Source organism: Phocoena sinus, chromosome 8 (assembly GCF_008692025.1).
Source record: "Phocoena sinus isolate mPhoSin1 chromosome 8, mPhoSin1.pri, whole genome shotgun sequence".
NCBI lineage: Eukaryota > Metazoa > Chordata > Mammalia > Artiodactyla > Phocoenidae > Phocoena > Phocoena sinus.
Window position 1 is genome coordinate 45867700 of NC_045770.1, and position 14093 is coordinate 45881792.

Consider the following 14093-nt stretch of genomic DNA (forward strand, 5'->3'; position numbering starts at 1 on the left):
TTCCCTCTTGCGTCTACCTCCCTCCCACCCTCCCTATCCCACCCCTCCAGGCGGTCACAAAGCACCGAGCTGATTTCCCTGTGCTATGTGGCTGCTTCCCACTAGCTATCTACCTTATGTTTGGTAGTGTATATATGTCCATGCCTCTCTCTCGCTTTGTCAAAGCTTACCCTTCCCCCTCCCCATATCCTCAAGTTCATTCTCTAGTAGGTTTGTCTTTATTCCTGTTTTACCCCTAGGTTCTTCATGACATTTTTTTTTTTTTAATTCCATATATACGTGTTAGCATACGGCATTTGTCTCTCTCTTTCTGACTTACTTCACTCTGTATGACAGACTCTAGGTCTATCCACCTCATTACAAATAGCTCAATTTCGTTTCTTTTTATGGCTGAGTAATATTCCATTGTATATATGTGCCACATCTTCTTTACCCACTCATCCGATGATGGACACTTAGGTTGCTTCCATCTCTGGGCTATTGTAAATAGAGCTGCAATGAACATTTTGGTACATGACTCTTTTTGAATTATGGTTTTCTCAGGGTATATGCCTAGTAGTGGGATTGCTGGGTCATATGGTAGTTCTATTTGTAGTTTTTTAAGGAACCTCCATACTGTTCTCCACAGTGGCTGTATCAATTTACATTCCCACCAACAGTACAAGAGTGTTCCCTGTTCTTCACACCCTCTTCAGCATTTATTGTTTCTAGATTTTTTGATGATGGCCATTCTGACTGGTGTGAGATGATATCTCACTGTAGTTTTGATTTGCATTTCTCTAATGATTAGTGATGTTGAGCATTCTTTCATGTGTTTGTTGGCAGTCTGTATATCTTCTTTGGAGAAATGTCTATTTAGGTCTTCTGCCCATTTTGGATTGGGTTGTTTGTTTTTTTGTTATTGAGCTGCACGAGCTGCGTATAAATTTTGGAGATTAATCCTTTGTCAGTTGCTTCATTTGCAAATATTTTCTCCCATTCTGAGGGTTGTCTTTTGGTCTTGCTTATGGTTTCCTTTGCTGTGCAAAAGCTTTGATGTTTCATTAGGTCCCATTTGTTTATTTTTGTTTTTATTTCCATTTCTCTAGGAGGTGGGTCAAAAAGGATCTTGCTGTGATATATGTCATAGAGTGTCCTGCCTATGTTTTCCTCTAAGAGTTTGATAGTTTCTGGCCTTACATTTAGGTCTTTAATCCATTTTGAGCTTATTTTTGTGTATGGTGTTAGGGAGTGATCTAATCTCTTACTTTTACATGTACCTGTCCAGTTTTCCCAGCACCACTTAGTGAAGAGGCTGTCCTTTCTCCACTCTACATTCCTGCCTCCTTTATCAAAGATAAGGTGACCATATGTGTGTGGGTTTATCTCTGGGCTTTCTATCCTGTTCCGTTGATCTATCTTTCTGTTTTTGTGCCAGTACCATACTGTCTTGATTACTGTACCTTTGTAATATAGTCTGAAGTCAGGGAGCCTGATTCTTCCAGCTCTGTTTTTCGTTCTCAAGATTGCTTTGGCTATTCAGGGTCTTTTGTGTTTCCATACAAATTATGAAATTTTTTGTTCTAGTTCTGTGAAAAATGCCAGTGGTACTTTGATACGGATTGCATTGAATCTGTACATTGCTTTGGGTAGTAGAGTCATTTTCACAATGTTGATTCTTCCAATCCAAGAACATGGTATATCTCTCCATCTATTTGTATCATCTTTAATTTCTTTCATCAGTGTCTTATAATTTTCTGCATACAGGTCTTTTGTCTCCTTAGGTAGGTTTATTCCTAGATATTTTATTCTTTTTGTTGCAATGGTAAATGGGAGTGTTTTCTTGATTTCACTTTCAGCTTTTTCATCATTAGTGTATAGGAATGCCAGACATTTCTGTGCATTAATTTTGTATCCTGCTACTTTACCAAATTCATTGATTAGCTCTAGTAGTTTTCTGGTAGCATCTTTAGGATTCTCTATGTATAGTATCATGTCATCTGCAAACAGTGACAGCTTTACTTCTTCTTTTCCGATTTGGATTCCTTTTATTTCCTTTTCTTCTCTGATTGCTGTGGCTAAAACTTCCAAAACTATGTTGAATAAGAGTGGTGAGAGTGGGCAACCTTGTCTTGTTCCTGATCTTAGTGGAAATGCTTTCAGTTTTTCACCATTGAGGATGATGTTGGCTGTGGGTTTGTCATATATGGCCTTTATTATGTTGAGGAAAGTTTCCCTCTATGCCTACTTTCTGCAGGGTTTTTAACATAAATCGGTGTTGAATTTTGTCAAAAGCTTTCTCTGTATCTATTGAGATGATCATATGGTTTTTCTTCTTCAATTTGTTAATATGGTGTATCACGTCGATTGATTTGCGTATATTGAAGAATCCTTGCATTCCTGGAATAAACCCCACTTGATCATGGTGTATGATCCGTTTAATGGGCTGTTGGATTCTGTTTGCTAGTATTTTGTTGAGGATTTTTTCATCTATGTTCATCAGTGATATTGGCCTGTAGTTTTCTTTCTTTGTGACATTCTTGTCTGGTTTTGGTATCAGGGTGATGGTGGCCTCGTAGAACGAGTTTGGGAGTGTTCCTCCCTCTGCTATATTTTGGAAGAGTTTGAGAAGGATAGGTGTTAGCTCTTCTCTAAATGTTTGATAGAATTCGCCTGTGAAACCATCTGGTCCTGGACTTTTGTTTGTTGGAAGATTTTTAATCACAGTTTCAATTTCAGTGCTTGTGATTGGTCTATTCATATTTTCTATTTCTTCCTGATTCAGTCTTGGCAGGTTGTGCCTTTCTAAGAATTTGTCCATTTCTTCCAGGTTGTCAATTTTATTGGTATAGAGTTGCTTGTAGTAATCTCTCATGATCTTTTGTATTTCTGCAGTGTCAGTTGTTACTTCTCCTTTTTCATTTCTAATTCTATTGGTTTGAGTCTTCTCCCTTTTTTTCTTGATGAGTCTGGCTAATGGTTTATCAATTTCGTGTATCTTCTCAAAGAACCAGCTTTTAGTTTTATTGATATTTGCTATCATTTCCTTCATTTCTTTTTCATTTATTTCTGATCTGTTTTTTATGATTTCTTTCCTTCTGCTAACTTTGGGGGTTTTTTGTTCTTCTTTCTCTAACTGTTTTAGGTGCAAGGTTAGGTTGTTTATTCGAGATGTTTTCTGTTTCTTAAGGTAGGATTGTATTGCTATAAACTTCCCTCTTAGAACTTCTTTTGCTGCATCCCATAGATTTTGGGTCATCGTGTCTCCACTGTCATTTGTTTCTAGGTATTTTTTTATTTCCTCTTTGATTTCTTCAGTGATCACTTCGTTATTAAGTACTGTATTGTTTAGCCTCATGTGTGTGTGTTTTTTACAGATCTTTTCCTGTAATTGATATCTAGTCTCATAGCATTGTGGTCGGAAAAGATACTTGGTACAATTTCAATTTTCTTAAATTTACCAAGGCTTGATTTGTGACCCAAGATATGATCTATCTTGGAGAATGTTCCATGAGCACTTGAGAAAAATGTGTATCCTGTTGTTTTTGGATAGACTGTCCTATAAATATCAATTAAGTCCATCTTGTTTAACGTATCCTTTAAAGATTGTGTTTCCTTATTTATTTTCATTATGGATGATCTGTCCATTGGTGAATGTGGGGTGTTAAAGTCCCCTACTATGAATGTGTTACTCTCGCTTTCCCCTTTTATGGCTGTTAGTATTTGCCTTATGTATTGAGGTGCTCCTATGTTGGGTGCATAAATATTTTCAATTGTGATATCTTGTTCTTGGATTGATCCCTTGATCATTATGTAGTGTCCTTCTTTGTCTGTTCTAACAGTCTTTATTTTAAAGTCTATTTTGTCTGATATGAGAATTGCTACTCCAGCTTTCTTTTGGTTTCCATTTGCATGAAATATCTTTTTCCATCCCCTTACTTTCAGTCTGTATGTGTCTCTAGGTCTGAAGCGGGTCTCTTGTAGACAGCAAATATATGGGTGTTGTTTTTGTATCCATTCAGCCAATCTGTGTCTTTTGGTGGGAGCATTTATTCCATTTGTATTTAAGGTAATTATCAATATGTATGTTCCTATTACCATTTTCTTAATTGTTTTGGGTTCGTTATTGTAGGTCTTTTCCTTCTCTTGTGTTTCTTGCCTAGAGAAGTTCCTTTAGCAGTTGTTGTAGAGCTGGTTTGTTAGTGCTGAACTCTCTCAGCTTTTGCTTGTCTGTAAAGGTTTTAATTTCTCCATCAAATCTGAATGAGATCCTTGCTGGGTAGAGTAATCTTGGTTGCAGGTTTTTCTCCTTCATCATTTTAAATATGTCCTGCCAGTCCCTTCTGGCTTGCAGAGTTTCTGCTGAAAGATCAGCTATTAACCTTATGGGGATTCCCTTGTGTGTTATTTGTTGTTTTTCCCTTGCTGCTTTTAATATGTTTTCTTTGTATTTAATCTTTGACAGTTTGATTAATATGTGTAATGGTCTATTTCTCCTTGAATTTATCCTGTATGGGACTCTCTGTGCTTCCTGGACTTGATTAACTATTTCCTTTCCCATATTAGGGAAGTTTTCAACGATAATCTCTTCAAATATTTTCTCAGTCCCTTTCTTTTTCTCTTCTTCTTCTGGAACCCCTATAATTCAAATGTTGGTGCGTTTAATGTTCTCCCAGAGGTCCCTGAGACTGTCCTCAGTTCTTTTCATTCTTTTTTTCTTTATTTTGCTCTGCAGTAGTTATTTCCACTATTTTATCTTCCAGGTCACTTATCCGTTCTTCTGCCTCAGTTATTCTGCTATTGATCCCATCTAGAGTATTTTTCATTTCATTTATTGTGTTGTTCATCGTTGTTTGTTTCCTCTTTAGTTCTTCTAGGTCTTTGTTAAATGTTTCTTGCATTTTGTCTATTGTATTTCCAAGATTTTGGATCATCTTTACTATCATTATTCTGAATTCTTTTTCAGGTAGACTGCCTATTTCCTCTTCATTTGTTACGTCTGGTGGGTTTTTATCTTGCTCCTTCATCTGCTGTGTGTTTTTCTGTCTTCTCATTTTGCTTATCTTACTGTGTTTGGGGTCTCCTTTTGCAGGCTGCAGGTTCGTAGTTCCCGTTGTTTTTGGTCTCTGTCCCCAGTGGCTAAGGTTGGTTCAGTGGGTTCTGTAGGCTTCCTGGTGGAGGGGACTAGTGCCTGTGTTCTGGTGTATGAGGCTGGATCTTGTCTTTCTAGTGGGCAGGTCCACGTCTGGTGGTGTGTTTTGGGGTGTCTGTGGACTTATTATGATTTTGGGAAGCCTCTCTGCTAATGGGTGGGGTTGTGCTCCTGTCTTGCTAGTTGTTTGGCATAGGATGTCCAGCACTGTAGCTTGCTGGTTGTTGAGTGAAGCTGGGTGCTGGTGTTGAGATGGAGATCTCTGGGAGATTTTCTCCGTTTGATATTATGTGGAGCTGGGAGGTATCTTGTGGACCAGTGTCCTGAAGTTGGCTCTCGCACCTCAGAGGCACAGCACTGACTCCTGGCTGCAGCACCAAGAGCCTTTCATCCACACGGCTTCTTAATTTGGGATGATTCTTTGTCTATTCATGTATTCCACAGATGCAGGGTACATCAAGTTGACTGTGGAGCTTTAATCCGCTGCTTCTGAGGCTGCTGGGAGAGATTTCCCTTTCTCTTCTTTGTTCTCGCAGCCCCCAGGGGCTCAGCTTTGGATTTGGCCCCGCCTCTGCTTGTAGGTTCCCGGAGGGCGTCTGTTCTTTGCTCAGACAGGACGGGGTTAAAGGAGCCGCTGATTCGGGGGCTCCGGCTCACTCAGGCCGTGGGGGAGGGAGGGGCACGGAGTGTGGGGCGGGCCTGCGGCGGCAGAGGCCAACGGGATGTTGTACCAGCTTGAGGCGGGCCGTGAGTTCTCCTGGGTGAGTTGTCCCTGGATTCCGGGACCCTGGCAGTGGCGGGCTGCATAGGCTCCCCAGAAGGGGGGTGTGGATAGTGACCTGTGCTCGCACACAGGCTTCTTGGTGGTGGCAGCAGCAGCAGCCTTAGCGTCTCATGCCCATCTCTGGGGTCCGCGCTTTTAGCCGCAGCTCGCGCCCGTCTCTGGGGTCCGCGCTTTTGGCCGCGGCTCGCGCCCGTCTCTGGAGCTCCTTTAAGCAGTGCTCTTAATCCCCTCTCCTCGCGCACCAGGAAACAAAGAGGGAAGAAAAAGTCTCTTGCCTCTTTAGCAGGTCCAGACTTTTCCCCGGACTCCCTCCCGGCTAGCCGTGGCGCACTAATCCCCTGCAGGCTGTGTTCACGCCGCCAACCCCAGTCCTCTCCCTGTGCTCCGACAGAAGCCCGAGCCTCAGCTCCCAGCCCCGCCCGCCCCGGCGGGTGAGCAGAGAAGCCTCTCGGACTGGTGAGTGCCGGTCGGCCCTGATCCTCTGTGTGGGAATCTCTCCGCTTTGCTCTCCGCACTCCTGTTGCTGTGCTCTCCGCCGTGGCTCCGAAGCTTCCCCCTCTGCCATCTGCAGTCTCTGCCCGCAAAGGGGCTTCCTAGTGTGTGGAAACCTTTCCTCCTTCACAGCTCCCTCCCACTGGTGCAGGTCCCGTCCCTATCCTTTTGTCTCTGTTGTTTCTTTTTTCTTTTGCCCTACCCAGGTACGTGGTGGTGGGGGGGGTTTCTTGCCTTTTGGGAGGTCTGAGGTCTTCTGCCAGCGTTCAGTAGGTGTTCTGTAGGAGTTGTTCCACGTGTAGATGTATTTCTGGTGTATCTGTGGGGAGGAAGGTGATCTCCACGTCTTACTCTTCCGCCATCTTCCCGGAAGTCCAGGCTAGCCATGTTTAAGGTCAGTTAACAGGCAATTCGTGTACATCTGCTTATGTGCCCAGAATTGTGCTACATTGTGGAAGATAGAAAAAAATTAGAAGATACAGACTTGTGCTCTAAGTCTTAGAGGAATTTGACTAGTACAAGGGCAGACTCTGGTGTATAGCAGGTCCTCATTAACTATTCATTGAATGAATGAGTGAGTGAGTATAAATCCATGAGGACTATATGTAGAGAGAGAGAGAGTCTGTGATCAGCTCAGCTGCATCCTCATCCCATCCACTCAGGGGAAAATCCTGGAACTGCTTTTCCCAGAGTCCCTTTCAGTTCTTGGCTCTGGGTCCGTTCGGCCAAAGAGAGGCTCTTGAGGGGCTTTGGAAGACTGAGGACGGGAAGTCATTATGTCCCAGGGGCAGCTGTTTGCAGGCACGTGGGCATTTGGCAGATGTTTGCGGGTATCACCCTGAGAACTACCCTTTTTGGTACCACAAGCTGTTGAATCACCAACCACAGCTCCCTGCCCTTCTGGGCAGTGCCCTGGGAATTCCTCCCCTTGGGGTAGCAGCTGAGACCTCTGCACTTCAGGATTTCCTGAAAATGGAAATCTCCACATTCCAATGGCCGTGGAAATCTCTAATTCCCTGTATTCAACTTCTTTCTACTTGAAATACCTAGAGTGGCTTCTGTTCCGCCCAAACCATGACTAATATGGGCGATGTAATGAAATAATGCAGGACTGAGTGGGTCCCAGTGTTTTACAAGTTACACAAATACTGGCAAAGCTGAGTCATGGGATCCAGGCTAAGTTAGAAGAAACGACCAGACGTGTGAATTACATGTGTGTGGATGAATGACTGTCCGTCCTTCTTACTTCATTCTGGCATCCCTTCAATCCTTCCCTCACTCATTCAGTTTCTTTCTCTAAAGCTTCTTTTACTATCAGGAGAGATGAGAAAAGCATGTCATCAACTTTTTGCTAACAGCTGCTAATAAATATTGAGTTTTTTCCCAGGAGGATCTCATTTGGGTAATTAACAGTTTGGTTTTGTGGCAGTGGTGGCCAAACCCCCCAAATAAGCCAAAGGTAGTCTTCACCAGGTCACTGAGACATCGCAAGCCCAGACCACTCATTTTCTGGGACTGCTTCTGGGTGAATTCAGCCCCTACATCCTCAGGGGCCATGGAAGAGTGACACAAAGCTCACTCCACTCTGGCAGATGCACTCAATACCAAGGACAGGTTTGGCCATCTCATTCATATTCATTATCCATCCACTCAGTACACATGTGCAGACACTGGTGGTGGATGATGGAGACACAATGGCAGCAAGACATGGTCCCCATCCTTGAGGAACTCAGATAATCTAGGACAGTAACCAATGCTAAAATTGCAATCATAGAAGGGTGCATCATTTAGAATCAAATAGTGTTTTCAAACTAAGTGCTGTCACTAAAATAAAAATGAAAACCAAGAGACTAAAGATTGAGCGCTGAGTGGAAGTAATTTTTTTCCCAGTCAGGGAACATCCGGCAGACAGTTCAGGTTCTGGAGGATGAGGTTTGGAGAGGAGGAAATAGAGTTTGTCTTTTAAGTCCAAAAAGTGGCAACTCTCTCTTTTTCATTCAGGGAAATAAAGCCTCTGAATGCCAGACTGGCTGGTGACATCTAGGCTTAGCCCTCAGGTGCACATAAATGCCTAGATGGCTACAGAGGTCTCTGCTGTGGACAGGATGCGCCTGCCCTGGGAGTATGGCTTCCAGTTGCCTCTGCCCCTTACCTTGGATTGTCTAATTTGGGATTTTGGCTCCCAGCTGTCATTTTAGCAGAAGTCAGGTCTGCACCGCCGGCAGCAGATTGGATGGTGTGTCAGGGCTCATTAATAAGATGAGCGTATAATTTATCATCTTAACAGGACGCTGTTTGGAGTGAAAGAGTGACTGCTAACAATTACAACAGGACAATACAACAGCCATAACTGGGATGGCCCCAAGGAGGGTGGTCAGTACCTAAAGCAGAAGTACAGGGGAAAGACTGTGTCTTGAGCCTGTGTAACACTCTACCAGCTGTTCATAAGCACTTTCTTTCATTCATTTCAATCCTCACAATGACTTATGAAGTAGATGTTACTAATCCTCATTTTATAAATAAAGACCCAAGGCTCGTGGGCTTCCCTGATGGCGCAGTGGTTGAGAGTCCTCCTGCCGATGCAGGGGACACAGGTTCGTGCCCCGGTCCGGGAAGATCCCACATGCCGCGGAGCGGCTGGGCCCGTGAGCCATGGCCACTGAGCCTGCGCGTCTGGAGCCTGTGCTCCGCAACGGGAGAGGCCACAACAGTGAGAGGCCCACGTAGCACACACACAAAAAAAAAAAGACCCAAGGCTCAGATAATTAAGGAACTTGCCTAAGTTGAAGGGTTAGTAAGAGGTGGAGGCATAATCTGAACCCAGGTCTGTCTGACTCTAATATCCATTCTCATCACAGCCATTCTACAAGCTTCAAAAATGGTGGCGTTTGCCCTAGAAGGCCCTCAGTCTTTGGGCCAATGATACAGGTTTTCATTAACAATTGTGATGTGGGTCCCTTACTGCTGTGTGCCATTACTTTGTACACAAATTCAACCACAGATTCAATTCAGTTCGGTTGAACACAAATTTGAGCTGGACTTGGCACTGTGGATACACAGCTGAAGAGGTTATTCTGGCCCTGAAGGATCTCACAGAACCTGGGGAAGACAGACAAGAAAACCAATAAGTACTGAACTGTCTAAGTGCCGCCAGGATGGAATATGTATAAGTGCCGGGATAACTGTATGACAGAGTCTCAAGGTCTCATAGAATCACCACAAGCATCTCATCTATCTCATCCAACAGAGACATGCCAGAAGCCCTCCCAAAGGAGGTGTCAACCGAGAGTATAAAGGATGGGTAAGAATTGGCTAGAAAAAGAATCAGGACTAAAGCCTAGGGAATATCACATGCACAGGAACAGGGATGCGAAAGAGCCTTTAAGGACACAGAGAAACAACAAATGATTCTGTTTCGCTGGAGGGAAGAGGGCCTCGCCTTGCCCAGAGGATGCCACCCGGCACTCACCTGTACCAGCCTTTGTATCCCAACCAAAGGAAATGGTCAGTAGCAGGCACGTGACCCAAGGAGGACCAACAATAATCTCCTGGAGACTTTTCTTCCACATCTATTTTTTAATTTATTTTTATGTCATTTATTTTTGGCCCTGCTGCCCAGCTTGCGGGATTTCAGTTGCCAACCAGGGATTGAACCTGGGCCACAGCAGTGAAAGTGCAGAGTCCTAACCACTGGACTGCAAGGGAATTCCCCCACATCTATTTTTTTTTTTTAATCTTCATTCATCTGAGGTTTGTGAGGGTGGAGGCTGCCAGGGCCATCTTGCCACTACGTGGAGAAGACCTTTCCGGGGCGAGAGCCAAGATGCAGCAGAGAGAGACAAAGAGAACCAGAGACAGAGGGGAGCACACAGAGGACCCAGTCTGAAACTGGCTCCAGCCACGCCCGAATTCAGAATTTATATATCTTGGCCTTTTCAGTTATACGAAGCAATAATTTTGTTTTCTTGCTTAGATTCTATGTTTTTTTTTCTTTCTGTTTTTTTGGTTCTAATACAGTAGGTCTGAGATACTTCTGGGCCATCCAGGTGGGGATGTCCAAAATGTGTCTACAGCTCAGGAGACAAGCCAGGAAGCATCAGTGAATTTGGAAATATCACCATGGGAGTTGAAACCTCAGGAGGGAACGTCATTGTCGCTGGGGGTACATGAGTGAAAAGGCAGCTGACTTATGTCCGAGTCCTGGAGAGAACAGAGAGAGGAACCCAGCCAATAAGACTGAGAAGGAACCATCGGAGAGGGAGAGGGAAGTTGACACCAGAAGCTGAAGGAGGACAGCATAAAGGAGAGGGACTGCTCATAGGGCCAAATGTCACAGAAAAGCGAGAAGGATACCTCCTCATAGGAAAACTAGAAACACACACCCTGCCCAAGGCTGTGAGGGAGAGTAAGGTAATTGCCATAAGAGGGGTCAAAGTGTAATTGAAGGTCAAAGGGCAGATTCTACAACCATTTCCATTTTCATCTTATCTCACACATTGCCAGTCCCTCCCCTCTTCTCTTGGTTTCCGAGCTGACTTCTCTCCTTCCTCTCCCCTGGCTTCTTGTCCTACCTTCTCCGAGTTCCATGGTGATTCTTCATTCTCTAGGCAGCCTCTTAAATCTTAGTGTTTCTCAAGGATCTGGCACTCGCTTCTCTTCCTGCTACACTCTCTTCTCAGGCACGCCGTTCATTTACCAGCCCTGTGACAGCCCGTGACTATTAAACCCCTGGTACAATTCCAGCATCCCCAAACCCACATCTACAGCCCGGGAGCTGCTAAAGCTGTGCTGTCCAGGGGGACTTCGTCCCTGAAGAGACCTCGGATATGTCCATGAAGGATTATGACTAGAGATCTCCCCTGAGAGGGGAGCCAGGCACCACCAGGGCCACCACCTGCAGATAGGCATGTTGAGCACTGCACAAAGATGCCCAGTTGAAATCCAGCTGGGCTGAAATCCAGCCTGTGCTCCACTCTCCAAGCCACTGTCTCTGGGGCAGAGCTGTGTCTCCTGGGAGAAGGGCTGTCATTTCCTCATTAGCACAATGGCACTGTCTACTTGCCAAAGCCACACCCCAACAAAGCTCCTACCACCCAGACAGGTGCCTTTTCTAGTTAATACAAAGATGGATTTTGGATCAACTGAGGCTCAGGGGACCCAGGAAACAATGAGTAAGGGGGATCTTTCCAGAGAGCAGAACAGGAGGCTGGCAGACGAGATAACCAAGGAATTTACTTTGAGATGGTAGGGAGTCTTGAGAAGTCCTGTCCGGAGGACTGGTCATTGTGTCAGGCCAGGGACTGTGCCATGTTTCCATTCTCTCCTTTTCCAACAGTGTGTATAGTGGTTCTCCTGCCCCTACTCTGCCACTGCATACTGAGCATGTCAGGAGGGGCAGAGATGACTTGGCCCTGGAGCGTTTAGACCACTGGAAAATAAGGACATCCAAATGTGAAGGCATGCACTGCCCATCATTTAGAGAGCCCAGCTTTCAAGTTGGTCAAGACTTTGGGGTTGTCTCCCTTGAGAAGGTGGTGTATTCTTTGTAAAAGGACAAGGGTATTTATGGTTGTCAAATGGTGTGCTGAGGCCAGGTGCAAGTTGCTAGCTAAAAGGTTACATTTCTCAGCCTCCCATACTTACATGAGGCCATTTGATTAAATTTTAGCCAATAATGTGTAAATAGAAGTTGCTGGGTATGACGAGCTTAAAAAGAAGATAGACAGTTGTTGGTATAGGCACTGTTTTTTTTTTTTAAACCTTCCACTCTTTCTCCTTCTTCCTGCCTGGAATGCAAAGATGATGGCTGGTGCTCTAGCAGCCACATCTGACTATGAGGCAATTCCAAGATGGAAACTATACACTAAAATGGTGAAGCAGAAAGACAGAAGGGTTCCTTGGCCCCTAAAAGATACCATGGAACCAACACACCAGTTCTTAATGTTAAGTACAATCAACTATTATCTTGTTTAAGCCGCTGTTTTTTTCTGGTTTTTGATTCTAGTAACTAAATGTAATTCCTAACAAATACTCTATAAATATGCAGAAATTCCCAAAGTTATTTCTCTGTAGTTGAGATCTCTCCCATTAACTCCAAAGCTGGCCTCTAGCCGGATGTACCAGCTGTCTTGAACTCATCATTTTCAAAATCAGGGACTTCCCTGGTGGTCCAGTGGGTAAGGCTCCGCGTTCCCAATGCAGAGGGCCCGTGTTCGAATTCATTATCACTATGTCTAAGCCCATCCCCTTTGAGTCCATTCTCCAACTTGGGGTGTGTGGGGATGAGTAATTGAAGAGCTGACAAGCAATGAGCACTGGGCCTCAGGAAGAGGGCCAGGTGCCAGGACCGCTGCCTGAGAGTTCAGAGAGGATGGGCTCGCAGCCACACACCGGGACCCTTCCTGGGCTAAAACCCCACTGGGGAGTCACTGCAGGTCACCTTGCTCCAGACCAAGGATCTAAGGGAAGTAAATACCCGTTGTGGGCAGAGGAGACAGGAACGGCCTCTCAGGAGGCCCCAGGTGATTTTTATGAGAGTGGATAAAGTACAGGCCAGGTATTACTGTTGGAAATGTCTAGCAATATTTTATCAAGAATTGACCCTGGAGGAAACATTGGAAGAACCTCTTAGTCATGTCACATAGGTGGCAGCCAGGAAACGGCATGTTCTCAGGTTTTTTGGGCCTGAGTGAGAGTGAGGGCATGTGTGTAGCGTGTGTGTGAATGTATGGTATGCTCTCTGTGCTCTGGATGTGTGAGGTTGGTGCAGTGTGCTCAGTGTAAACGTGTACACGCAGGTACCCGCTATGTGTGAAGGGTTAGGGTTTGGAGGGTGGTGGTGAGCAGAAGAGTGAGGGAGGCTGGTGTGCCTTCCCCTTAAGGGAACATCTAGGACTGTGAGAGTCTGCCAGCTATCTCGCACCCTCCTGTCTACACACCCCTGTGGGCCCTACACAAGCTTATGAGGTAAGGGTTAACATCGCTCCTGTTTTTCAAGTGAGGAGACTTAGGCGCAGAGAGGCAGAATACTACAAAAAAGAATTCTTCCTCGAAGCTGTCAATAAACCAGGCTTTCCACGTGAGACCTGTGTGGACACAGAAGCTCAGAGGGAGAGGAGATGATACCTGTTATTAAGGTGTTAGCGTCCACTTGTCCATCAGAGGCTCTTGCATCCCATTTACGCACTTCTCCATTCATTTATTCATTTGTTCTCTGTTTGCTCAGTCTCAAACTCAAATTCAGGCCCTCCTGCACATCAGGCCCACTCACCTGGCCACGTGTGGGAGAGACAAGGTGAGAGGCCTGGGAGCCCAGAAGTGGCATGAAAAGGACAAAATGGCACTAGTGGGAAGTGAGTGGAGGAAAGGGGATTAAGGAAGAGAGAGTGGGCAGAACTGAATTAAATTCTGAATACCTTTTAAGCTTTCTTTTCTTTGCATTCAGACTCTACCTGATTGAATTCCAGGACCCTGGAGTTTATGTTCAAAATGTCTTCCAAAATTAGCACGCACAGCCCTGCACCTATGCAGCATCCCCTGAAGTTACCAAGGGCCCCACCCCTGCCCTTCTCAGCTGCCTGCTATCTGAGGTTCTCCCAGCCGGGAGGAAGCGGGAGTTACCAAGCCGGGTTCTGACCTCAGCTCTGTTGAGAGAGAGCTGGGTGGCTCTGGACAAGTGACTCGCTC